The sequence below is a fragment of the Cupressus sempervirens genome, chromosome 3 (genome assembly GCF_028749045.1).
Source record: "Cupressus sempervirens isolate cs-2001-9-10 chromosome 3, ASM2874904v1, whole genome shotgun sequence".
NCBI lineage: Eukaryota > Viridiplantae > Streptophyta > Pinopsida > Cupressales > Cupressaceae > Cupressus > Cupressus sempervirens.
Window position 1 is genome coordinate 1,101,073,869 of NC_143120.1, and position 25,247 is coordinate 1,101,099,115.

At 32.6% G+C, this 25,247-nt stretch overlaps 1 long non-coding RNA gene across 1 annotated transcript; it reads right to left on the minus strand.

The window, feature by feature from the left end:
* Positions 1-8,874: 8,874 nt before the first annotated feature.
* LOC149570624 (uncharacterized) lies at positions 8,875-24,032 on the minus strand. The gene is made up of 3 exons (XR_016362983.1): positions 16,074-24,032; positions 15,879-15,963; positions 8,875-9,250 (listed from the first exon to the last, which is right to left on the minus strand). It is a non-coding gene; the product is annotated as an uncharacterized LOC149570624 (long non-coding RNA).
* Positions 24,033-25,247: the final 1,215 nt, after the last annotated feature.

A 25,247-nucleotide genomic window follows, 5' to 3' on the forward strand; every position in this document is an offset into this window, starting at 1 on the left:
GGACACATGTCGCTTCTAGATTAGATCCAAGATTACATTCATTTCCTATATCTTTCTCTTTCTCATCCATCGTAAAGGTTTCAATTATGGAGAAAATTTCTCATTGATGTGATACCATGTTGGTAGTTTCCATTTTGAGACCAAGTTGGTTCTAATTTGTTTGTGAGACCACATTGTTGGATCTAGAACTGTGATTCCACCATTTTTCTTTAGCATTTCTCTTGGAATGAACAACAAGTGATAAGAATATAGATAGTTCTAATCTATTAGGCATTTCTACATTTCCATTTTATGCATCTTATTGTATTTGTTTCAAAGAAATGAATAAAAATGCAGTAGCAAGTTGATCTTCATTCTGATATCTTGTCTCCCATTCATGTTTGTGATCTTTAGTGTTTTGTAAAGAAATATTATGAAACCAACTGCAATTTTTTTAAGGTTGTATATGATGATTTATTTTGCTTATGACTCAAGGAATCATGTTCATGCTTGGTTTATCATCATAGGATTGCAAATCTCATGAAGCGATAGGTCGAATATGAGGTTCAAAAAGATCCAGATGTTTGATTCACAAGGTGAATGGATAGATCAAGAAGGTCCTAATGTATGGGATATGTCAATGACTTTTAGGGATGTGTGTTAAGGGTTTGTGGGATTGCCCAATAGACAAGGCACTAATCAACTACAAGATCAAAGTGTTATTTTGTTCATGTCTTAGGTTTGCTAAAATCAACATTATAATCATCCATTTCCCTTTCTATTTAAGAGCTAAAAGGATGCCCTCACTTAGCTTATCAATTTCTTAGGTCATTTTATTAGCTATTTCATGTCTATGATCTTTGCATAAGTACAAAACATATAAGGGTTCTAATTTGCCTTGTTTTAGATTTAGTTGTATGCTTTTTGGAACACTAGTACCATATGAAGAATCTAATAATTCCACTCACTAGGTTTTGCAGAGCTTGAAGTACAAGAAGGGTCTAGCCTTATAGTCAGCCCAGTGTTTGAAAGGATATGTTGTAGATGGGAAGTAGCTACCCCTATATGTATTATGTTCTCATGGGGTAATTTGAAACCATAATATTTTAAAACACCAATAATGCCCATGAGCGGTTTTGCCTCATACTAATTATTTTTGGCATGCTTTAGGCAGGCTCCTTCTAATTGGGACATGGTGCCTTTGCGGTTTAGGTAAATGCTTGGTAGTCTTTGACTTGAAGCTTGTGGGTTGTGTTAGTCTTGGGCTTTTGTTGTAGTAGCGTCGACATGGCCCGCCTGCTTATACTTCAATTGCACTGATGGGGCTTTGTTTCCCTTGTGATTTGTGTGTGTTGTGGCTCCTTTTATTGTGTCATTGGTCATGCCTTAGACCTGCATGCTTAAGTGGAGATGTTAATTTGATTGAGCACCAACCACTCCCTCGGCTTCATAGTTTTTGGTGATTGGTTGTTTGGGTTTGACACCTCTTTCTTTTCCACGCGATAGGTCCATCTTGTCCATTATTAGTAAAAGTTGTGTTTGAAATCTGCAAAAAGGTTTTTTATTACCTCAAGAATAATCAACATTTTTTGTGGACTTTTTTGTATGCCTCCAATGTGGTTTATTGGACCTTTTTTACCAAATATGTTCAACATTTTTGTCTCTAATGCTTCCTAGTATTTTTTGACACACATGAAAATCTTTTTGGTTTTCTCTTTTTTGGCAAGATTGAAACCTTTTTATGAAGGCATCACATGTTTGAATGCGTGACCCAAGCCATCTCCTTGCTAACAACACTTATTTTTTGGCTCCAAATATTTTTGAGATTTGTGCCTAAACAAATTGGTCACTGTAGGACCTTTGTATCTGCGACCTCCATGCACGCAGGTCTTATTGTTCACCACTGACAGCATCCTCTTCCACCACATGGCAGCTCATTGGCCACTAGAGTTTTTTCAACCACTGGACCTCTGATCCAACACATGTTTCTAGTGGCTGATTTTTTCAGCAAGGGTCATTTTCAAGCTTTTTTTTTTTTTTTGCCTTGATAGTCATTTGATCATTAAATTTGGGCTTGTCACTTGTTGACATCAACACCATGTCAACACTACATCAACGTTTTTATTTGCCCTTCAAGGTCTATTTGGACCTACCTTCATGTTTTTTATCATATCTCAAGCATATGGACTCCATTTTCCAAAAATGAGATATCACCAAAAAATTTGTTCCAAGCCTATCACAGTGGTATAATTAGTTTTTGATTTTTATGGTTTTTTATGGTTTTTTCTGTTATCAAAGTTAAGGGTACAAGTTTGCACTCTAGGAGACATATCTTTAGCATCCAATCTCTGATTTTAAATTTTTTTATATCGTTGGAAAGGTCTTTCCGATCTCTTTCCAGTAATGTTGGTTGTTTTTCCAGATTTTGCTCTAGACACATTTTATTTAGTCTTTTGCATTTCTTCATTATGGTGGATATCTTGGTTATTTTAGATCTGAGGATCAATTTTGTTGTTTCAGATGATTCATCATGACTTGTACTATCTATTGTATTAGTCTTATGTCTCTTTTGGTCTATTTAGAGATCATTTGTATGCATTGTTGCAAACACATTGAGGCAAAGTGTCATATTCCATCTGTATTTTTGTTTCAGTAGTTTTGCCTTGTTTTGCATTCTGATTTGAGCAATGTTATCTAAGGACACTCATGCAAATGATTCTATTCTTGGGATTTATCATATCTTGCGTCTTATTTTACATGCACTACTCATGATTAAAGTGGCATGGGGGGTTGATGTTTTGCCTTTGTTTTCCATCTTCCTTTATTCGATGAGCTTCCCTTTTATGACATTAGTCTCATGCCATGTTTGAGATTGATCATCTCAGTACATATATATGTATTCTTTTATGCATCTTGATCATGGTTCCTTGATATGCAGTTCTTTTGGACCACTTTTCCAGTTGCCTATCACCTCACCCTTGTATGCATTAGGGGGGTTTCTTCTATTATTTCTCATGCTTCCTTGGTTCGATGGAGTGAGCTATGTAATCAATATTTGTTCCTATGTACTAGGTAGATGCAGTGGCTGGGTACCTATGCATTTCAATGAGATGAATCATCTACCATATAGACACTTTTTTTTTGTTCCTACTTTGGATGCAACCTTCCATGTTCGATTGATTAGCTCATCAGGCTTTGGTAATTCATGCCATCTGTATCTTCGAGTTCAATTGTTTTCCTTTTCATGCCTCCTAATTTGATATAAATTATAGTGTTCTCTACTAGTTAGGTTCTATTTTAGTGAAGGTTCTTTAGATCAACAATTACTTTTGACAAAGCTTTGCAGCTTCTACATGCTTCAATGGTGTTCTTCATGATCATCTTTTGTTCCTATCTTCTAGGACATTTCCTAGTTTGAAGGCTTCTTCAGTCCTTCACTAGTTCTTTTCAACATTATTTTCATCTCTTTTTAGAGTAACATTTTTCCCATGTGGTTTTCTCCATTTCTCCTCTTTTTAGAGATATGGTTATGCTTGAGTACCTCATCATGCTTTGTTGTCAGGACCCAAATCTACTTTCTTGTCTTTTAGAGACTTTCCTAATTAACTCTAGTTTGCTTAAGCTAAAATTTAGGCATCTAATAATTAATTCTTTTATTAATTATTATAATGCAACCAAGGTTAGACCTTTTTAGGGCTTCGATCTCCTTTATAAAGATTATTTTTTTTGTAATTATTGATTCATTCACTTTTGATTACAACAATTTCTCTTTTTGCTCATCAAGAATGTCTCCTCTATGGATCTAGCAATTCCAACCTCCATAGCTTTTGCTTCTCTCTTTCTATGATAGGTATTTGCATGCAGGTGATTCTTGGGAGCTATGGGGTTGATCTTTCATCAACTTCAACAAGGAGGTGGAGGTAGAATACAACACATTGATCAATGAACTATTAAATGCACAAAATAGGTGGTTTCTCTAGGTTCCCGTATATATAGTTATAGAAACCTCAGTAATGATCATGGAAAAAATATCATGACCTCTTGATGGTGATTCATGAACAAACATTGAGACTCCCATACACTATGCAATCTAGTAGTGCTAGCCCTATGTAGGTTCACAATTGATATTAACCTTAGGTAAGTGTTGTATCCTAAAACATGAGGAAAATTAACCCACTTTTTAAATCTCATATCTATAGTGATGATGTTAGTTTGTGGTGACTAATTAGGGAAGTACTATACATACTTGATAAATAAATAAATAAATTTGGGTCGTGGCCAAGGTTCTGGCCAATGTATGGCCAACATGTTGTAACCCTAAAGCAACATAAAATTACTTGTATAAAAGGGCTTAGGGTTAGGCATTTTCATAGTGAGTGATGTGAAAATTGATTTTTGCGGTAGTTGAGTTGTAAGGGATTACAAATTATAATTAGGTTGTAATCACTAGATTGTAATAATATTGGACTTGCTGTTTGGGGGATGTAGCCCAGGGATTGGGTAAACCATGTTAAATCTTGGTGTCTTGTGTTCTTTTCTATGTGATCTATTATTTTCTGTTACAGGTTATGATTTGCACAGTTTCTCTTTGGTGTTGGTTCTTTCTTGGGTGTTCGGTTTCACTTACATTGATTTGAGATCATGGGGTTGCACACATTGCATAATATTGTTATATTGTATTATTTTATTTTATTATGTAATGTTGTATCTAGGAGCACCTAGATGGACATGCAACATGTAATGATTCCCATGGGATAAACCAGATGGAGATAAGGAGGAAAATGTGGTAAGTAACAAATTCGAAGAGGATGCTTTGCTTCTGTTTTTAGAAAGTGTTGATGATTCATGGGTTTTGGATTCTAGTGCTTCATTTCATGCTACACTTCATAGATTTTATTTCCTTGATTATGTCCAAGGGGATTCTGGCATTTTTTATTTGAGGGATAAGGAACCCTATCAGATTGTTGGAATGGAAAAAGTTAAGATTAAGTTGCAGAATGAGAATCATTGGCTACTACATGAGGTAAGAAATGTTCCAAGGCTGAGTAAGAATTTAATTTCAGCAGGGCAACTCGGTGATGAAGGTTGTGTAGTTACTTTTACTGATAAAACCTGGAAGGTTTCAAAAAGTTCCCTTGTAGTAACAAAAGGTGTGAAAGTAAGCATATTATATATTTGTATAGGTATATTGTTCCTTCTACTTTAATTTTTTTAGAGAAAAATGAATGTTCAAGAATAGTTGATGTAGTTGAGCAGGGAGAACAAATAGTTGTTGTAGATTCTAATACAGTGTTATGGCACAATAGACTTGGGCACATGAGTGAGAAAGGTATGAAAGTACTTCATTCAAAAAAAGTTCTACTAGGTTTGAAATGTGTTAGTATGGATTTTTGTGAACGTTATGTGTATGGAAAACAAAAGAGAGTGAGTTTTGTGAAGACTGGGAATGAAAATAAAAAGAAGAAATAAGAGCTTGTGCTTACAAATTATGGGAACCGGCTCAGGTATCTTCCCTCGGAGGCTCTCATTATTATGTTACATTTATTGATGATGCAACTAGAAAAGTATGGGTTTATTTTATTAGAGAAAAATCTGATGTATTTCACACTTTTAAGAAATGGAAATGCTTGGTTGAAAATAAGACTATTAAGAAATTAAAATGTCTCAGATTTGATGATGGTGGTGAGTATTGCAGTCATGAATTTGAACATTATTGCTCCACTAATGGTATTGGTAGATAAAAAACTATTCCAAGGACTCCATAGGAAAATGGAGTAGTTGAATGCATGAACAAGACTATAATGGAGCATACAAAAAACATGAGGTTACATGTTGGGACACATGTGGGTGGAGGCTATCAATACTGTTGTATATTTGATTAATAGAGGTCCCTCTACTTCTTTGGGTTGTAGTATTCCAAAGGAAGCATGGACTGGTAAGAAGGTGAGTTATTCTTTTCTCAAAACCTTTGGTTGTGAAGCATTTTCTCATATAGATTCTGAAATAGAACCAAGCTAGAAGCTAAGTCAAAGAAATGTGTATTTGTTGGGTATGACATTAATGAATTTGGTTATAGGCTGTGGAATTTTTGAAAATCATAAAATTGTAAGAAGTGGGGATGTCATATCCAATGAGAAAGTGTTGTACAAAAATTTGTTGCAGCAACATGAGAAGAAAGAAGATGATTATGTTATACTGGATGATACTCCAAAAGATGATGTTCTAGTCATTCCTCATGATGTGCAACAACCGCAACAACTACCACACATACCAGTGAATTTTAGATGCTCAACAAGGCAAATTGGACCTCCAGAAATATTTTCTCCCTCTTTGTATTCTGATTTACTAATAGATGCTAGTGAACCTGAATGTTATGATGAAATTGTGTAGGTGGATACTAAGATTCAGTGGGAGTCTGCCATGAAAGACAAAATGGACTCTTTGCTAAAAAATAAGACTTGGGATTTATGCAAATTGTCTGTAGGTAAAAGGGCCTTACAGAATAAGTGGGTTTACTGGTCAAAAGAAGAAGATGGAGGTAAAAAAATATTTAGAATTGGGTTAGTTGTAAAAGGATTTGCAGAGAAATAGGGCATTGATTTTGATGAGATATTTTCTCCTGTTGTTAAAATTACTTCTATTCACACTGTTTTAGGCATTGTGGCTACTAAAAATTTGCATTTAGAGTAGCTTGATGTTAAAATAGCCTTCCTTCATGGTGATTTGGATGAAGAGATATATATAGCGTAGCCACATGGATTTGAGGTCAAAGGTAAAGAGAACTTATTGTGCAGATTGAAGAAAAGCTTATATGGCTTGAAGCAGGCACCTCAATAATGGTTCTATAATTTGACAGTTTTATGCATGAGCATGAATATAGTAGGTGTCATTCAAATTATTGCATTTATTTTAAGGAGTTGGATGATGACAACTACATTATTTTATGTTTATATGTTGATGATATGCTTGTAGCTAGGTCTAACATAGATGATTAAAGCTAGATAAGATACATGCAGATGACAATCCAACATATATGTTTACAAAGATAGTGACAAGAGAAAAGCTAACTTCCTCTTCAACTTTGGTTGGTCTTCTAGACTGAACATGAATAAAAGAATAGCAGAGTCCAAGGTGGTTTGATCCAGTGGGAGCCTCATGGAGTAGCAACACAACTACAGGATCAGTCTCCAAGTGGGAGATTGTTATCTAGTGTGGAGTCTAATCAGTCCCCAAGTGGGAGATTTTTAGTTTGTGGTGACTAGTCAAGGAAGTATTGTACATACTTCATAAAGAAAAAAAAATTTGGGTCGTGATCGATGTTGTGGTCGATGTATGGCCAACATATGGCTGACATGTTGTAACCGTAAAGCAACATAAAATCACTTGAAAAAAAGGGCTTAGGATTAGGTGTTTTCATAGTGAGTGATGTGAAAATTGGTTCTTGCGGCGGTATTGAGCTGTAAGGGATTACGGATTGTAATCAGGTTGTAATCGCTAGATCGTAATAATATTAGGCTAGTTGTTTGGTGGATGTAGCCTAGGGATTGGGTGAACCACGTTAAATCTTGGTGTCTTGTGTTGTTTTCTGTGTGACCTATTATTTTCTATTATTGGTTATATTTTCATGTAATTGTTATTTATGCCTATGGTTTAATCCTAACAGATGATTTACGACCTAAACCTCAGTGGGGTTGCCTATAAAGTAATAAATAATTAATACACTTTAATGGTATTAGAGTGTACTTTTTAAAAATAAATGACTATAACCCACAATTTATTTAGAGAATAACCAACAATTTTTTTAGAGAATTTCAGGAAAGAAAGAGAAGGGTCTTGAAAGATAGATTTGATGCCACATTAGAGTTGTCAAGATTAGCTTGAAAAATCAAATTGCATTTTATGAATAACAAATTTATATTTTATATGCATGCGTGTTATAAGAAATATACCAAAAAAAATCACATATATTGACAACGATAAGGAGATGAGAAAGTAGATCTAAAAGTTTGATTTCCCCTCTAGATATGAAATTCGTGTAGGAATCTAGCAACAACTGCTACAAGACATGTGATGAGTCTACATGATGTTAAATAACAGCGATATTTCTCTCTAAGGGGACTTAATAATAGTGTGAATTAAGGCTAAGTAATACGACTTTTCAACATGACAAACCAAACTCAACAACGAAGATACAAATTAAATTATAATAATAGTGTGAATTATAGAGTTTTCTTGATTATGGATACAAATTAAATTGACTCGATATTAAATCTACATAGGATTAATTTGTTGTAAAAGCAAAGTTGAGAGATTGGATTAGACAAGATTATGACATGTATCTTAATTCCATGTTATGAGACAACTAACTTAACAAATACCAAATGACTATTTAGGTAAGATCACGTGACAACAAAGACTTCTATAAAGACTCTCTAGGACCTAAGTACCCTATGTAATATGAATAAGGCCTACTATTATTTGCACCAACAATTATTTATTCTAAAAATAAATTTTTAGGTAATACAAATGATAGAAAGAATGGTTCAAGATATGTGTTTTGTCTTTGACTAGGTGTAGTATCACATATGTCAAAAAGAAACCTATTGTGATGATTTTATCAGTTGAATACAGATATATATTAGGAATATCAATAGAATTAAAAATATTTCAATGCATGAAATATTAATAATTTATCATATGGACCAAAATATCTAGCACCAAAATTCATGTAGCATTCTAAATTGTAAGCACCTTGCTAATGTGTAAAATTTATACTTATTTAGCACCTATTTTATTGTGTTGTCGTTCTCTAATGCATCATAGAACTTAGTCTTTTAATGAAAAGAAACTAATACCTATGTTGATAAATAGTCAAAAGGATTAGATCAAACTTGCTTTCTTCAAGAGTAATATCTTTCTTATAGTAAATAATTGTGCTTCACATGGTCCTTGTCTAAAAATATAATTCTCATATCTCACAAAACATCTACTTAATACATTAACTCTAAAGTTTCCCCAAAAGTTTGGAGCAAATTTTCTCCAATAAGCACAACATGTAAGCACTAACAAGGTCAACAAAGAACTTTGCAAACATCATGCTAAGGATCCTTGATTGTCCACTATTTTAAATCTTCAATACTTCCAACTTACATTCTTCATCATTCCTTTTGACCTCTTTCTCCTACCTACAATATCCCCCACTTTTCTGCAACTTATCTCAATTCTTCTTTATACTTTCTCTCATCAACTTGATGGTGGATCATGGTGTGATCTAAAATATTGATTAAAAATGCTCACACAATCAAATCTAAAAGTAATAATTAAATATTAAATAAAAATATATAATTAAGATATTAGAAATGTAATTGTCCAATAAAACCAATATGGAAACTACGGAGAGACAATGATTGCACAGTAATTTTGTAACAAGGAAAATGAGTTAAATTTCATTGAATTTTCAATGGCCTTTCGTATGAGATATGAAGCCAAGACCAAATGACAATTTGTCTGACTTATAATTTTTTTTATTATCCTAAGTAAATAGGATCAAACCACAATTTTATTGACTAAATCTTGTTACAAACAAATTATGCATCCATCAAACTGAATTTCTATTCAATAAAGTTGGGTGGGAAACTTCAAAACAAAAATTTAAAAAACTCAACTAGAATTTAAAATAGAGTTTCAATTTTACTCAAAATAAAGATCTATGGAAATCTTGTAGACATGTTTAATATGACTTCACTTTCTAACAATTAATTTAAAAGGAAATTGGAAAACCAAACTTGCTCAGTCCTAGTTGTTGAATGGATGAGAAGTGTGTATTATAGAAATTGGTACTTTAGTGTTATTATAATGATTTTTAGTAGGTTTTGATAGAATATACCCTCATCATTAGTCCTTGTTCTTAATCTAGGAGACTAATGTTTTTGGTTGCTCTTTTAGCATTAATTTCTTTCTTGGGAATTCTACAAGATAGAAAAGTCATGCCATAAACTATGGTGTTGAGAAATTCTAGAAATAAATGCACTTTAGAAATATAAATTTCTTTTTTTCTATTGGATATTGTTATTTTTCCTAGTAGTCTTTTCTATTTTTTGTGTGAGAAATATCACAAAAAATAATATTGTAGTAATGATGTGGCAATTTTATAGGACAATAGAGTGTCAATGTCAAAAACATTTATCTAGAAATTTCACCATGACGTGTATGTTGTTGGCTTCCCAATAACATTTTGCAAGATGGTAGACATACCTAATGTCCATGTTTGCTCCCCATTCAGTCCATCATTGATAATTGATCTAGGAGATCTTCAATGGGTTATTTTCTTTATTGTGGGATAGCACACATTTTTGGCGGATAACATTTCATGTTTTCCCAACCCTTCTCCCTAGCTGACTGGCTTGCAAATCCAACAACTCATGTTTTCATGATACATTTGCCCATTTTTATGAAAATGCTAGATGCTGCCATGCATTTGATTTCTAGCATTTCTTTATGTCGCAGTGCTTCTTCAATGCTCTGGAACTCAAAATCGTGCCATGTATCTTCGGGTGGTCATGTCCCATCTCCAGTGTTTAAGTTAACCAAATATACACGTGCAGATCAACAATAGAGATTCAACAAAATATTAAAAGGTTGTCGTTTGTTTTATCAAACAATAAATCATATCGACAACTCTTGTATTTTCATGGAGTATTAGCTCAAGCTGCTATCACGTGTCTCCATTCGACATTTCTTCATACAAAAAAGTCTCTGTGAGGCTCCAAAGTCTGGAATTGCACCACGTGGCGAAGGGTCCCACCTTTTGTGCTATCCGATTCCTTCTTTGTTGAGATCACTAGATCAGCGACCTGTGTTTTTGCGTGCTATCTGCCTATCCTCCTAAAACTGTGAGATATTACCACACATCTCTATTCTTCTGTTTCTTCATATTGTAGAGTCTTTGTGAGGTTCTGAAACTTGGAATTGCATGACAACAGTTGGATCTGGTGCATCTTAGAGGTATCCTCATTGCATCTAGGCCATTCATCTCAAGGGGAAGATCTGCATTGACGGTGGTGATTTAATCTCTTATTGGGGAGATTCTCTTGCCATCTAGGTTATCAATTTCAAAGGGATGGTCTACATTAATGACCAACATTTATTTTTAGGGAAATTAAATCCCCCCAACTCTAATTTGCGGATGGATAACACATCATGTTATCCATCCCTGTGACTTCTTGCAGCCATGGCACACTGCTAGGGTTTATTCTTTATTGAGGAATGACTTCTTGGGCTTTGTTTGCATGACACCATTACACTCCATGCCTCTTTAATGCATGATATGATCAATTTTTTGGTGATTTGATCTCTTACAGCTAGGCACACTCAATTTTTTCTCTTCCTATCACTTCCAACAATAGATTACACCTCACGATCAGATTTCTTTATGATTCTCAGTTATGGCTCTCCTCTACAACTCAACTCCACTTGTTCAAGGTTTGAACTCCAGGGTTAGATTTGAGTTATGCCTAAACTCTTTAAAAGATAGTTGTAAATATGTTCTCTGGGTTCTTCTCTACTTGTATTTTGCAGCAACATTGTGCTCTACAACTTTTTCCTTCCATTGATGAAATAGCTTTACTTCTTACCTCTTCTTGTCATTCATTATTTGTGCATACTTGATGCCTTGTAGGGAATGTTTCTTTTCTAGTTACCAAGGTTTGCATGTTGCGCTTAATTTACTGGTGAAGTGTTGTGTTGTGAAGTTTCTCCTTCCTTTCAACACCCAATTATTTTTCAACCTACATGTGAGTTCTTTAAAGGTAGATTAGAGTCAAGATATGTGTATTGGAGAGTTTTATTGATGTTTTGTGCAGTTGTGGGAGGAGTTGTAACCACATTTCAATCTGGTGCATCACCTTTCCCTTTTAGCAATATAATTTTCAGCATTTCCTTCTCCCATTTCCTAAAAAGCTATAGTTTAGGTGCATCCTGATTGTAAGGAAGTTGACCTTCTCTGGAGATTTGACCTCAAAGCACAAGTCCCACACTTGGAGGTCGTTTCCATGTTACACAAGGTCGCTTGAGGTCATGCCTCAAGCAAGGGTGTGAACTTTTGTGTCAATAATACCATATGCACCTTATCTATTATTCCACATTTCACATATGCACAGTAAGATAGGGATAAGTGCTACGTGAGGACTCTATGTAGTGCCAAACTTGTTACAAATTTTGAACTAAAATATGAAAGACTTTGCAGAATTTATCTTAAGGTTATTCAAAGCAACAAATTTTGTCCACTATCCTCAACAACTCACTCATCTAGGGAAATCTAAATCTCTCCCATGCAAGGCAAAAACCTCAAGCCTCTGTGATGAATCAATAAAATCAAGATAAAGAGAAAAATGGCCCTCAAATATATCAGAGTATTTTCCATTGTAAACTTTTGTGATTTTTTTGTTCAAATATAGCTTTAGAATCGACCAAATCTAAATACTAATGGAATCAATCAAATCTAAAAACATTAGTATTGCAAATTGATCATAGAAAAAACTCTTCTCAACTAACTTTCTCCATCAATTCTAAATTTGCTTCAATTTAACTGAATGTTACAACACTAGGTAAGTGACACCACTAAATTTCAACAAAATATTTGGAATGTCAATGACTTGCATTCATGTGGGCATAGTAGTTGCACTAATCAAAGTTGTTCCCACGTGGAGTCCTGGTGTAATCAAATCTACTATCATGAAAATAGGTAATTTTTTGCACTTCAACTATTTAATATGGTTGTCATCTCACTAACATTTGATGTGCACTTGTAGCACGTGTCACTGGTAACACCAACAACTCAATACCCAGAAGTACTTTTGGGAGTTCATCTAGCATTTCTTCATCATGAACCCACAATTCCAAATACATTCTCTTTATGATGATGGACCATATGAATATTGTTTAAGAGTTTTCCAAGCCCGATTCTATAGATATGTCCATTTTATTTCGATAGAACTAGAATTGTTAACCTAAAGATTTCGAAGAACAAATTGTCCATGAAAAAGTGTTGATTATTGACACATATTTTGTTGATAACATCATACTAATTTTTGTCCTTTACCTTCTAGTTACACCTTGGATTAAAATTGAGTAACCAATTTTTTAACAAACTATACCATGCAATCATTTATAGCTATCTCCCCCATCTATGGGTGGAGAAGATTAGTAGTATTTGCATTGTTTATGGCAGAAACCAACTTATTTTTGAGATAGATTTCTTGTACCTCTCCATTTTGTTATTATGATAAAGTTATGACTATTATATTTTCCTCTCAAGCGCTTATAAATAAAAAATATAATTTAGAACATAGAACATATAAAGTTTCAGGATTAGTTCGCTCTGTAAAAATCTACTAGTGTAGAAGTCCCTACATAATCTCCATGAAAACTAATTGAGAATAAATCAAATTTTTTATTTTGAATGATAAAAAAACATTCTAAACAAGATTCATAGAGAAAATCTAATCCATGTAAAATTATTATTAAAAACTTGTAAAGATGGAATTATTGGTGTTTGTTAATTCTATTTTTTTCGTAGAACAAATAATAGGTGGTAATTCATTTCTTCATATAACATGCTTTGGATCAATTGAGAGGTATTTTTGTTCCAATATTTTATACTTTCATTTTGAAGATGCTAATTAGAACTGTAAAAAATAATCAAGAAGTGTTGATCAACTTCTCTCTAATGTGTGTGCTTGTGGTGGAATCAATATGAAACCGGAAGGTATTTCCTTTGTTTCACAGAAGGTGAATGTGAACCTCTATTTTAGATAAATCATTAAACATTTAATGGTTCCATGTTTTCCAAACAAAAGTCCATTCCCATTGTAGATACCATCAATAAAGCAACATTCACAATATGGTATTTTAATTTTTAATGTGTTATTTGTTGTCATGCATACGTTTAGGAGGTACTAAAGTGATCAGTTATTTAGGGAAGATGGGTTTACAACATTTTTTTTTAGTTGAGGAATTTTTGTTTAGTCAATACTACACATTTTATAATGTAAAATCATCAATGCTCACGGTTGCACTATGCATAGTTTATTTTTTATTTATTTTAGATTCTTTCATACTGAGATATCATAATTTGGAGGTTGATCTCATTTCTCTATCCAGATTTTTCTTTTTTGCAATTAAGTTGCATCCAATCATACAAATCTTCATTCTTAGAAGATGAATATAGGAGAAGATTATTACCTTTTCGTCAAGTTACCCTTACAAATACAGTTTAGAGAAAGGTGTTGCAATAAAAAAATAAAAGATAAAATATCTTTGGTCAAATATATTTTTGGTTCCTCTTCATAGAAGATTCAATGCAAAACTTGTAAGATTGATATTTTGGGAATATTTCAAATACATTAAGCCTATTATAATATACTTTTTTCCTTTCTACATATTCTTATCCACACATATATGAGCATTTGAGTCCTTTATTGGATTTGAATCTCTCAATTTAAGAAACAAGATTTAGCCTCATATGTTTAGCACAACCTTTATCCCTTCTAACTTTAACTACTATTTTAATTTTCAATATTCAAACATTGTCTTAATTTAAACATTGCTCAGGTCAAAGGTCAAAGCATGGAACAATTTCATCAACATGGGATTGTAAACTTAATATAAGATCATTATCTTATATATAGTTACTATGGGAGCCACCTATTGCTTTCATTTATTTAAAAAGAAGCATGTGTTTTTAATTTATCTTGATGAAATAATATTGAATTTGAAGCATGTAAATTTTTTTCCAGGAGATACCAATGTTCTTAAATTTAGTAGATGATGGAGACTATTTATTAAAATAAAATAAAATATTAATATTTAATTTTTCAATACAAATGCGTAAGAGAAAATGAAAATAGTTGTATTTTTTTTAATTTTCATTATATGTATACATTTGGATATACGTTAAAACCATTTTTTTTAGTTTATACTTGGAGTTAAATAGCTAATGTGTTTTAGTCTAGTTGGTATTTGACCTCACATAAAGAAGTTTTATGTTTTTATCTTGTAGAGTCGAACTAAAATATAGTTGACATGTGTAAAAAAAATTAAAAATTAAAATACTTTCAAGTTTTAACAACTCATCAAAGCTCATAATCATATTTTTTTAAGGTCTTCCCTAAGTGAAAGGGAAATTTGAACCTAGGGGCTAGGGCCCTCATGTGTGTGGTTGGGTGGGGGGGTTTGGACTACATTCCCTCTATATCAAAACTACATTTTGATATCGAACTTTTTTTTAGGTTGAGGGCTCAGTCCTAAGGTCCTAGATTTCCATGTGCATGCCTATCACTCCAACATCTTGGGATTCATATCCTTGATCTGACCAGGTGCCCCTTAAATAGACAAAAAGATACCAAGGGGAGTGTTTGATGTAAATACAATTGTCATGGGGAAGCATTCATATTTTACTTCATTATATCTTTTCACTGGTAGATTTTTAAACCTGCTTGCCCTGTAACAAGCCATTTTAGAGTTTGAATTTGTGGAAGCTTTCTCCCATGATAGGTTTCTAACATAAACATAATGTTAAAGTGATATTCTTGAAATACTTTCTTTCTATTTAACTTTCTAATTTATTATATCATGCTATACGTCTATTTCATTTCCAACACTATGTCAAGTTACAAAGCAACATATGCAAGCTGATTTTATAAAAACAACAATATTTCATAAGACTTATAGATGGATATGTAAGCTAATTATAAAAATTACAATATCATTGGTTGAATTTTTGAGTAACTAGACTACTCATTTCATAGTATAAAAGAACTAAAGAATTAGAAGAAACTATTGTAGAAATTGCTTATTTGCAGTATTTGCAAGTTATAGTTTCAAGTGATAAAATTGCATACCTTTGATTCTACGAGCACAAACAACAGATGCAAACAATTGATTGACTAGGATAGTGCAAATGTTGAAGCCAAAAAAATCACTGCTCTGTGATAGTCATCCATCAAAAAGATCAATTTCATTAAATGATAAACCAAGAAAGTCTAAAATACATAATAAAAAAATGTAAAATATCAAAAATGAGGAGAGAAACATACCTTAGACTGATAAGGTTCCATGGAAAAGGAGATGTCAAAATGAAGAGTGGGTAAAAAGTTAGACAAAATCAAGATCAAATTAATCTTTCACCCTATCAATCAAGATTACATAACCCTTTTTAAAATGGAACATTCTCAAATGATGTTCTTCTTCTTCTACAAGTACTATATTGATGTAAATAGAATCAATAAACAGTTGATGTAGAACCTTGTACTCTTCCTCCCAAAATCCATATGGGCAGAGTGTAACAACAATGTTTAATCTCATTGTAAGCTAAAACAAGCTCTCTTGTGTACAAAATTGCACATATTGGCTTGTGGCCAAATTGAAAATTAAACATTGGAGGAAAATCATGCAATAGAATGTATACATGTGAGATTAGAAAGAAAAAGGATGTATATGCAATAATCATTGTCAAAACTAATACAACAAGGAGAATGTATAAACATTGCACAAGTATTCTCTAGTTAACAAGGCCAACCACGTGAACAGGGACGCTCAAATGGCCTCATCCCCCATAAAATATAACATTCATTCATTATAACATGAAGTAAAGCAAATTATGAACATGCATAAAGTAGTCTCATAATATCCAAAGCTAACATTTAACATTCTTTCTTTCTTTAAGATTTATCAACAATAGCACATAAATACATAACATTCAATAACATGTGAAATAAGGTATTAAAACATACCTCAACCAATTACTATCGATTTTGGATCAGCTACTTGATTAGTTTGTGATGCAAGAACATCCTTGGGTTGTTGGCCATCTTGCATCACCCCAAAAATATATTTGTTGTTGCTAGTTTTTAAGTTATTTGTCTAGCAGTTTGTATTAGAAAAATCTTGTTTAATATTTCCAGATTCTACAAGCTTGTCTTTAAGTTGTGGACATATCTTAGATTTTTACCCTAAGTGTGCATAATCCTATGTGACAATTGGCAGAAGTTATGTTTCATCTTATCAGTTAATGATTTCCCTTTTTAGCACACATAGTTGGAATAGTTGCAAGATTTTCTTCTAATTCAAAGGCAAAAAATATGACTATTTGTTAAAAGGATATTTAAATATCTTAAAGGGAATAAAGATTTTGGATTGGTGTACTTGAACAAGATGGCGACTTTACACTTAAAGTCTACACTGATGCAAATTGGGCTAGTAATGTTGATGATAGGAAGAGTGAAAGTGGTGGAGCTTTCTTTTTAGGAGAAAGACTAATAACATGATTGAGCAAGAAACAAAGCTGCATTTCACAATCTATTGTTAAAGTTGACTATGTTGTTGTTGCAATTAATTGCTCTAATATTGTCTAGATTAAGCAAAAATGTTGGAAGGAATGCAAGAAGAGGTAACCAAGCCTACTACTATTTATTGTGATAACACTAGTGCAATAAATAATTTAAAGAATATAGTGATGCATGCTAAAACCATGCATATGTTAATCAAGTATCATTACTTGAGGGAGCAAGTACTAAAGAAACAAGTAAGGCTTGAATATGTGAACTCTAAAAAACAAATTATAGACACATTTTCCATGCCAAGGAGTGATATACTAAATATGCTAAGGGGTAGTCAGTGACTCAAAGAAATGAGTAACTTGACTATGAAAGATTGTTGTCAAAGAGAGTGGAATGAAAGGAAGTGAAGAATTGTCAAAAGGGGAGATAATACGAAGATGCTACTGAGTAGAAAGAGAAACATATCCAAAGGGGGAGAATTGTTGGAGATATACACTGAGTACAATCTGTTGCAGAGAACCTGAATAAAGTCAAAGAGTTAAAAAATTGTATTGTTGTCTTTGCATACATTTGATTATCTTATGGGTAATATTTTGTAATGTAGAATCTTATTTATGTGTTGACATCAATGCCAAGGGGGAGATTGTTATCCCCAACAGATCAAGTTGTTAATGTACATAAAAGAGTCATAATAGTTTTTATGTTGTCATTGATGTCAAAGCCTTAGTTGATTAGGCATTATGATATTTTTGTAGTGTCATATCATTTCATTAATGAAGAGGATTTGAAGAAAGTGTATTGATTTATAATATTGATAAGTATGGTATTCAATGGGCACTTGAATGAGTTGGACTATGACAAAACAATGTTGATTTGATTGTTCATGTAATCACCAAATTATCCTAGTTGCATCGAGTAAAACTGCAACGCAAATGAAGGGATACAATATCTGCTGAGTGACTGCAAATGTCATCAAGAAAATGACAAAGAGAAGTTAGAGTTTGGTATTAACTGAGTAATTCTAGTGTTAACCGAGTGATGTATTACCCGAATAAAGATGTAATGATCATTGAGTATGAGTTGGAAGAACAAGTTAAGAAAGGATTGAATCTTAGGCTAACTTATGATAAAAATAAAGAATGATCAAGAAGTTCAAAGACTAAAGTCAAAGTTTGTTATGAGATCAATGACTGGGAAAATGTGATGAAGATCTGATGAAGAAGAATTAACCAAGATAAAGATGAGCACAAAGTTCAAGGAATTTCTTTTTTTTTGAATTTTCTAAGTTCATTGAATATGAGATCTATGATAGTAATCAAGCAGCAAAATATGGAAGCTGAAATAATACTATTTAAGGAGATGAACAAGTGAGTTCTTGTTGTTGATAAGTTGTTGATTGTTTGTTGACAGATGTTGAATTCTTATTGAAGTTGGAAAAGAGAAGAAGATCAAGGTGAACTAAGAAGAGAAGAAGAAGAAAGATCAAGAAAAGGAAAGTGTAAAGTGAAAGAGTGAGTGTGTGAATCAGCCACAAGGGGATCAGAAGGAAGAGACAGAGTAGAGCAGAGATCTAAACAAGCATGGTAGTTGTCAACCTAACAGATCAATTCACTATTACTTTCTTACCATTGTAGCAAAAAAATCTCTTAACTGAGTGGATCTAGCAAGTCTTTGAAATCCTATATGGTAATATCAATTAGTGATGTTTGTATGTCCTTTTGAAGAAGCCACTTCTTAGAAATGTCAAGGAGTAATAAGGTCTAGATGATCTTTAGTTAAAATCCTCTAACTAGGTTACACTAAAATATGCATGTAACCTTTAACAAGGTTGACTCCTAGAAGAGCTCACTTTAGAAGAGTGAAATTATTTGGGTTGTTGGTTCCTAGGTGGTTTTTCCCTTTACAGGGTTTCCAAGTTAAAATATATGTATCTAATGTGTGATTTCTTATGTGTTGCAAGTTTACTTTCAAGCTAAATGTTTACCATTGCAACTTGGTATAAACTAAGTGAAATCTCTAATACTCAGTAAATGTAAACAACAATAAGATACCAGTTTGGTGATAAATAATTATAAGTTTGATTTGAGAAGTTGAATGTGATCACCAAGTTATTAAATAGTGAAAGTTTATGAAGTTTGAATTCGAAATAAAGCATTTGAAAGTTCTATAGGATAATTAGATATAACTGATTCACCCCACCAGCACCAGCTGGCCTCTCATTTATCTAACAGATCTGAGATTTCTAATGATATGATTGGCTATAGCAGTAAGTTTGGACAAACTTATTTGTTGATTGATGGAGAAGATTTGTGGATTAAGAAGGAGCATGTGATTTATGTTCTGAATTCCTTTAGACATTCGTAAGTCCTTATGGAATTTTTTTTGTCACCTTGGGTTTTTGATGCAGGAACATCCTTGTGTTGTTGGCAATCTTTCATCACCCAAAAATATATTCGTTATTTTCTATTTTTTAGTTACTTGTCTGATAGTTTATATTAGAAAACTCTTGTTTGTTACTTTTATATCTAGCTAGCTTGACTACATGTTGTGGACATATCATGGATCATTACCCTAAGTGTACATAATCCTATGTGACAGTTGGCAGAATTTATGCTTCATCTTCTCGATTGTTGATTTCCTTTATTTCTCTTCTTGTGATTCCTAGTGTTTAATTCAATGTGGCTCTATATTTAAGAATCATCTTATGTGCTCTTGGATCTAGGCATTTGATTAATAGGTGGACCTATACCTAAGGTCGCATAATGTTATTTCTTGTATTATGTATTTGGTCATTAATTTATTGTGTGTCAGTCCTACAATGTAATGCACATTTCCTATTATTGGAGATTGTGAACTTAAACCTGATTTGTGTGTCCTGATGGCTATATATGTAATGTCCTAATGTCTTAGGAGGCATAATGGAAGTATCATTCAGGTAGTATTGAAGTAGTATAATTCAAGAAGATACTTAGAAAAAGCTTGCATAGCAAACTTTGGTCTGTAATCTGGAATATACATTGGTCATAACCAATAAGGTCTTATAGCTTGGCATATAGCATATTTTATCATGCGAGTTGACTTATGAATCAGTGAAATGTATGTGGAGCATTGATGTAATTGAAGATCGGTTGATAATAAAGTGTTTATTGCAATTAAATCTTGTGTACTTCTATTGTGTTGTATTTGTAGGGAGCTTGGTCATCTCCTTTAGGGACACACCTACCTTGTACTACATCATTTTGAGATTTTTTCTTACTATAAATCATAAAATTCAAGAAATATTGTGCCAAAAAGAGTGCAAAAATTTTATGATCATGCACCAATGATTTTTATGCTTTTTTGGCACAATTATTCCTACAATTTTTTGGCTCAATCTCCAATTGGTCAACATGGGTTTTGAAAAATTATTGGTGGACTATGAGCCAAGCAAAAGAGAAATGTCAAACTTGAAAAAGATGTATGTAAATGTAAATAAGTTTTTAAACTTCAATATTATAAACTTACAAAGCGAACCACATAATTAGAAGAAACTATTGTGGTTTGTAGTGTTTGTATATTATAGTTACAAGTGATAGTTACATGGGAATAAAACATGATGTAAGGGTCTTGGATAGGTTAGATTTACCTTTAAGAATATTAGGAATAAATTTGAATGAGATTTGAATCCATTAAAGCATGAAATTAGAAATTCAAATTTTTGAATTCTAACGGTTACTAGGATTTTGGAGGGAAAGTTATTTTAGGCCCTTAAATACATTGTTAATATGCTCAAACCAATCCTTAATATGCTCAAATCAATTTGGATCGGTTGGGGAAGTTGGCTAACATTATATTGTGTGAAGGATAGGAAACATTTGTTGGTGATCACAATTTTGTGACTTGATAAGAACACTAATTCATGGCTAAGGAGTAACAACAAAGAATCTAACCATTGGAGGTCATATTTAAATGTTTGAAAGACTTAGCATATATTGAATGGATGGTGGAATGACCTTTTTTTGTAAGGATTTTGAGTAAAAGGCCTGGATTGAACATGACCTAGTTTTGAGGGTTTCATAGGATTGATTTGGGGGTTATGCATAGAAGGCTCATAGAACCAAATTGATTAAAGAATCATCTAATTGGAGATATTTTAGAACTTTGTCCAAAGTGCCAAGGTTTGGGTAGGAGAATCCATAGGGGTTCCTTTGTAAATGCATCCTATTTTGGGTTTAAAAACTAGTACATCAACCTAGTTGAGGGGTTCTGTCCAAAACAACAAGGGGAGATATTTTAGCATACCATAGAGAAGCCAAATGAATATTCTAATATACAATGTATTTTGAGAGTAATTTGGAAAGAATTAATTAAACTTTTTGGATGCCTAATCGAGGCTATTAGGCAAAATAGGAAAAGTAATTTAGTTTTGCCTTAGAAATAGGAACTTGAGACTTGGTAGATTGACTATTTGGGTTGATTTGGTGGATTCAAGACCATTTTATTCATAACATGCCACTAGAAATATTATGCACTTGATTTGGGTTACTAAAACCCTAAAAGTTGTATTGGGAAACTTGTGGGAAAGTAAACTTTTTTGAGAATTTTGTCATTAAAACTTCGTAAGCCCCATATTGCTCTTCATCAAGTGGTATCAGAGCTCAATAGAATCCTTTGGGAGAAGGAGAGGGTATACATGTCATAAGTTGAGAAGTTGATCAAAGTCGTTAAATCAAAGGATTACAAAGGTAAGTGATATGTGGAGAGTATTGGATCCTAAGATGGAGTCTGACCATTGATAGGGCTCTTGAATGTGAAGGATTTTTGGTACAATCATAGTTTGAGAAGATGATTGGGTACCGAGCTTCTTTATCTCCTGAATAATTTACTATTCTCTACTTAACAAGGCCATGCATATGAAGGTGGAAGCTCAACTACCCCCACCCCTTAACATAACTCTAAATTCCCCATTAACATCTAGCATTCATTCCTATATATTAAGTGGAAAACACAAGTGGAGGATAGAACATGGGCATCACCTGGACCGCCTAAAATACCCAGATCAAGGTGACAAGGCTCATGATTACACAAAATTATTATAAAAATAACATGACCATATTTTAGTTAATGACATAAAAGAATATAAAAAATAAATCCTTATTATTTATTTTTTTAATTAAAGATTTCATTACTACTTACTGATTCAGTAGATTCTGCGATAATAGCATCATAATCCTCCTCATCAAAGCTCTCCTCGAGGGCTAGAACAAGTTCCTTTCCTTTCCCTAACTATCCATATGTGACAATTATATTATTAACACCATTAAACTTACTCCAATATACTAAAGACAGAACAAATAAAATAACATTTTGCTTCTATCTAATTTGAACAATTACAAAGAAGAGCCAGGAGTATTAGTTCATAATTTGAATAGTGAAAGGTTGGCAATCATACTTTAGTTCATATATTGTAATTTTGCTACTAACTATTAGTTCATAATTGGAATAGTTAAAGGTTGAAAATCATACTTAGAATAGTCATTGATATCCAATATTGCAACATATTGTTAGAGTGATCATTAAGAAGTTACATTGTGTTAGTTTCCTATCAAATGGTACAATTATTTATCTCCTACATAATTTTTGGCACCAATCTTTTCAGGATGACTTCTTGATAACACTAAATTATAGAACAAAGCAACCCCTTGGGCACATCTTTAAAACACACCCGTTCCATTGTCGGGAGGGTATGTACTTGGAATATCCAATAAATGAATACACTAAATATAGGTTGTTCAAACTTGTAAACAAATGGACTTGCGCATAGTGATTAATGGTGGACTTGTCTTCCTGTCCAACTAACAGAATCCTATCAATCTGGAACTGTGCCTCTATAAGTGCACAATTTCATGTGTTTACAAGCTCAAACAACCTTTATTTGATATATCCATTTATTGCACATCCATTTACTGATGTTGTGATAGAAGTATTTACTATGGTTTAAGCTTACGTGGCCTTGCTGACAAAATGAAGAACATTTGTTTGTGATTGTGGATTTTGCCCTATCAATGGGCGAAAATGTTACATGAAATTGTAAGGCTGTGTATTTTTTTATATATGAACATATTTTTAAATTTATTTATAATTAAGATAATAAGATTATAAAATTAAATAATTTTCTACTTTCATTCAATCTCATATCAAAAGTTTGCATGTGTTCGTATCTCTTAAGTTCAGTTCAAACTTTAAAGATCTAAAAAGTAAATGTGAGAGTGGTCTAGTTAAGGAATGTATACTAAAAATTTGATGAAATAGTCTATTGGAAGTAATGGTTGTTCTTGGGTGGGGGTTGGGGGTGGGGGTGAATCAGAATAACAGATTTGTTTTGAATTATCTTAATCAAATGCACAGTTAACATTCAAAACAATTGGAATAAACTAGTGTGAAACAAAAGCACTCGATATCAGAACAATTTAGACAACTCACAAAAGAAAGAGACACAAGATTTTGTGCTAAGTGGGAAACCCTCAAAACCTTTCAATTTTCTTATTGGGGAAAAACCACTCTATTGAAACCTAGCATCTTTATTAAGCAACAACTCGTCTTTACAATAGAAGCTACAACTGCTTATGCTTCAACCCTTCTCTTCTTTTTACAATGTGTTTCTTCACAAATCATTCACATACATAACTGTATGTTTTGAATACACACACCTATATATATATATATATATATATATATATATATATATATATATTCTTATCATTCTTCTTTCAATGCTCAACCTGTACGCTCCACATACAAGACAATATGGCTGTGTTTGCTATTTTTCACTTCATGCTTTATACACACAACCATACTTATTTAGAAAAGTACTTAAAATATTTTGCATTCACTAAGGCAAGACGGTAATCAGTTACAAGAACTGATAATAGTTTATACAAACAAACCCCTTAAGGGTTTAACAATGATTTGCTTCAAGTCTTCATGAGAAAGATCTTCAAAAATATCACAAAAGTATACAAACATTTGTAAAATAACTCACTTCTTTGAACCAAGCTAATTTTACAAAAAAGTTGAATTGGTTATCAACTTGTAGTATCATCTAAAATATTTCCAACATTGCTTTATGCTGAAAAAGCATTATGTTTCTAGAAATAAACTATCAATAAAAAATTAATTTCATTTTTGTTTACAAGTCTAGTCTATTTATGTAGGATATTTCACATTTGTTAAATTTTAGATAAAAGAAATGTCAAAAAAAACTGAATTAACAAATGGTTTGACAACCAACTATAGAACTCTCATGCAATAAAAATATTATGGTTTTTCGTGATCACAATAACAATATCACCATTATGGTATTGACGACACAAAGCTTTGTCTTTGTTTTAGCTTATTTGAGCCGTAAATGCATGCTAAAAAAACAGTTTATGGAACCCTTAATTTTGGCTTTTAGAAAGAAGAAAAATCTTCAAACCCTATAAAAAAATTGTTTCACTTTCATTGACAAATCATCTATTTGACAAAATAGCTTTATTTCTCAAGGAAGAACAACCTCATTTCCCAATCTTTGTGAACCAAACGATCCAAGTCAAATCCTCAAAATCGTAATCTAGATTTCAAGTTTGAGAATCCCAATTTTAGAATTTCGAATGTCAATTCTAGAATCATATTCCAACATATTCCAACAACCAAATGAGCCCTAATGATTCTTTTCTAGGAATTAATTATGCTTCTAAATCTTCGTTCCTTTTCCTTAAAGATTTGAGGATATAGCAAGAATGCTTACCTTCACAAGAATGCATAGCTTTGTTTTACCTTTTTTGTTGCTTTTAGGTGGTCTTTATCTTTTCCACTTTTCTTTTGACCATTTTGGTGCTCACCAATGTAATCACACAAAATAGCCAACAATCAATAGGAGAACAAAGAGTATAACTGAAAAATACTAGATAT